This window comes from Acanthochromis polyacanthus, chromosome 23 (genome assembly GCF_021347895.1).
Source record: "Acanthochromis polyacanthus isolate Apoly-LR-REF ecotype Palm Island chromosome 23, KAUST_Apoly_ChrSc, whole genome shotgun sequence".
Classification (NCBI taxonomy): domain Eukaryota; kingdom Metazoa; phylum Chordata; class Actinopteri; family Pomacentridae; genus Acanthochromis; species Acanthochromis polyacanthus.
This window is the reverse complement of record NC_067135.1, coordinates 11,327,629-11,331,430: the sequence shown is the minus strand read 5'-3', so window position 1 is coordinate 11,331,430 and position 3,802 is coordinate 11,327,629.

Below are 3,802 nucleotides of genomic sequence, written 5' to 3'. Positions count from 1 at the left end.
ATTGGACTTTTTTCTGTTTTTAAACAAGCAAAAACATATAATTATTTAATATTTTTCATTTTTTAAAGAAAAATTATATGTGTTATGTAGTGAAAATGATAAATCATTTTAAAGTGTTATTTCACAGACTTTTCCTGTTTTGTTAAATTACAGGTAATATCTACTGAAATCACAGAAAAATACATGCTACCCATAAATAAATATATATTATTAAAAAAAAAACAAGCCTAAAGTGTACATGTAGTGCACGTCCAAAATTTGGGTCATAATCGATTCTTTCACATTTGACAGTAAATCTACATGACTTACTGTATTTAAGTCAGGAAAAAAATGTATTATTTTATAGATATCAGCTGCTATTTGACAGAAAATGTTTGTTACGTATAGAAAGAAATGAAAAATGGCAAGTTAAATTTTTATTTTACAGATTTTCCCAGTTTTGTTAATATTTTACAATTCATTTTTAATTTTTATTTTTCAGATACTATTTAATTTCAGTATTACTTTGCACTTTGATCATAAATAAATAACGAGCCCAAACTGTAAATAATGTCTACATTGAAAATCTGCATTATTCTAAACATTATTTATATCACATAATGAGAAAGGCCCTATACCAGTGTCAGACTTTAATCATCCTCCACATCTGTTGTTGTTCTTTCTGATCTCACTGCTTTGTTTTTCCAGCTCACAAACACATCGAACAGCTGAAGTTTGAACTGAGCCATGCGCCTCCTCCTTCCACAAACCGGCAGCGACTGATTATGAAGAAACACTTAGAGATATTTTTAAAGGAGCCAGTTGACAACACGTGTAAACATTAAACTTCAAATACTGGAAGTCATCAGGTGGGGAGGAGCAGCTCTGGAGGGAAGCTGGAGTTTCTCTCCGTCTGCTGGAAGTTTAAGCAGCAGGAGGTTTTATCATCTTATGGTTGATCATCACTTCATACAGCTTTCAAATAGTTTGGTTTGCCTAAAAAGCTGCAGCCCAAAATGACTTGGGTTACCGTATATTCAGATTCATTACAGTTTTTTGACAGACCATGACAAAATGTACCGTATAAAATAAATAGTAACCCATTTCAGTATTTATGAATTAGAATTGTTTTTAAACGTTCCACATTTTAAAGTGCAAATAACACTTAAACAACTACAAATACTAGGAGAATAAAGGACAATGCATATTAATGTTTTATGGACTGGTAGCATTTAATCAAAAGCTGCAATTCATGACATTTTCATTTTTTAATATGTTGAAATAACATTTAAAATTATATATATATATATATACACACGTGGACAAAATTGTTGGTACCCCTCAGTTAAAGAAGGAAAAACCCACAATTCTCACTGAAATCACTTGAAACTCACAAAAGTAACAATAAATAAAAATTTATTGAAAATTAAATAATCAAAAACAGCCATTACTTTTGAATTGTTGATTAACATAATTATTTAAAAAAAACAAACTAATGAAACAGGCCTGGACAAAAATGATGGTACCTCTCTAAAAGATTGAAAACTATTTGACCAGAGTGACATGATTAACTCAGGTGTGTCATTTAATTGACATCACAGGTGTTTCCAAACTCATAATCAGTCAGTCTGCCTATTTAAAGGGAGACAAGTAGTCACCCTGCTGTTTGGTGAAAAGGTGTGTACCACACTGAACATGGACAACAGAAAGCGAAGGAGAGAATTGTCCCAGGACATCCGAAAAAAAATGATAGACAAACATCTTAAAGGTAAAGGCTATAAGACCATCTCTAAACAGCTTGAAGTTCCTGTGACAACAGTGGCTCATATTATTCAGAAGTTCAAGACCCACGGGACAGTAGCCAACCTCCCTGGACGTGGCCGCAAGAGGAAAATTGATGACAAATTGAAGAGACGGATCGTTGGAATTGTATCCAAAGAGCCCAGAGCAACCTCCAAAGAAATTAAAGGTGAACTCCAAGGCCAAGGTACATCAGTGTCAGATCGCACCATTCGTCGTTGTTTGAGCCAAAGTGGACTTCATGGGAGACGACCAAGGAGGACACCACTGCTGAAAAAAACTCATAAAAAAGCCAGACTGGAATTTGCAAAAATGCATGTTGACAAGCCACAAAGCTTCTGGGAGAATGTCCTTTGGACAGATGAGACCAAACTGGAGCTTTTTGGTAAGGCACATCAACTCTATGTTCATAGACTCAAAAACCAAGCATACGAAGAAAAGAACACTGTCCCTACGGTGAAACATGGAGGAGGCTCAGTAATGTTTTGGGGCTGCTTTGCTGCATCTGGCACAGGGTGTCTTGAAAGTGTGCACGGTACGATGAAATCTGAAGACTATCAAGGCATTCTGGAGAGAAATGTGCTGCCTAGTGTCAGAAAGCTTGGTCTCAGTCGCAGGTCATGGGTCTTCCAACAGGACAACGATCCAAAACACACAGCCAAAAACACCCAAGAATGGCTGAGAGAAAAGCGTTGGACTATTCTAAAGTGGCCTTCTATGAGCCCAGATCTGAATCCCATTGAACATATGTGGAAGGAGCTGAAACATGCCATTTGGAGAAGACACCCATCAAACCTGAGACAACTGGAGCTGTTTGCTCATGAGGAGTGGGCCAAAATACCTGTTGACAGCTGCAGAACGCTCATTGACAAATACAGAAATCGTTTAATTGCAGTGATTGCCTCAAAAGGTTGTGCAACAAAATATTAAGTTATGGGTACCATCATTTTTGTCCAGCCCGATTTCATTAGTTTGTTTTTTTAAATAATTATGTTAATCAACAATTCAAAAGTGATGGCTGATTTTGATTATTTAATTTTCAATAAATTTTTATTTATTGTTACTTTTGTGAGTTTCAAGTGATTTCAGTGAGAATTGTGGGTTTTTCCTTCTTTAACTGAGGGGTACCAACAATTTTGTCCACGTGTGTGTGTATATATATATATACATATATATATATTTGACGTCACACTGTCTGTTTTTTACACTAGCCTGCAATTATGCTCATTTTTTGGCTCCAAAAATGCATCAGATTTTACAATATTTAACTAGATTTGGGAAAAAACTGGACACTGCCATTGAATTTCGGCTGCATTTTCACAGCAATTCATTTCTATCTCTGCCTATAAACATCCAGCAGACGCAGAGCAACATTAACATTCATTAGCAGTTGTGTTGCAGCTCAGCTAATGCAAATCCAATATTCACGTTTTAGGGTCTTAACCAGATCTATAGTGTCTGTCTGCTGGGTAGAAAGTGTGTCGTGGGATGAAACGTGGCAGCTGGAAACGAGCAAAAGTGGGTACTAATTCTCAGAACCTGGCGTGATGAGCATTATTTCCTTCTAATATGTCTGTAAAAAAACTCTTGATTAGGAATTCAAGGGATGTTTTGACACTACATAATTAAATGCCCTTCTGTAAGATTACTAATATATATCTAATTTACTCATTTTGAGAAAAAATTTAAGTTGCAAACATTATTCTAATGGAATTAGTTGACAGAACAGTGCATCAATTTAATATTGTGTGTAATTTAAATTCAAATTTCCACATTTGTTGATTTAAAGCCAATATCAAGTTGAGGAAACTTAATAAAATTGCTTTTATTTTTATGAATCTTTCAGATTTCCTCCTCTACCTACTGTACACTAACTACTTCATGCTTTTTTCTTTCTTTTTTTTGAAAACCTTAAGATGTGTGTTCATAATGACGGTACAAAAATACATATTTCACTACTCTTAAAATATTATGGAAATACTACTTAGAACAGCTTGATTTGTTATGAAAAATCTATTTAAAA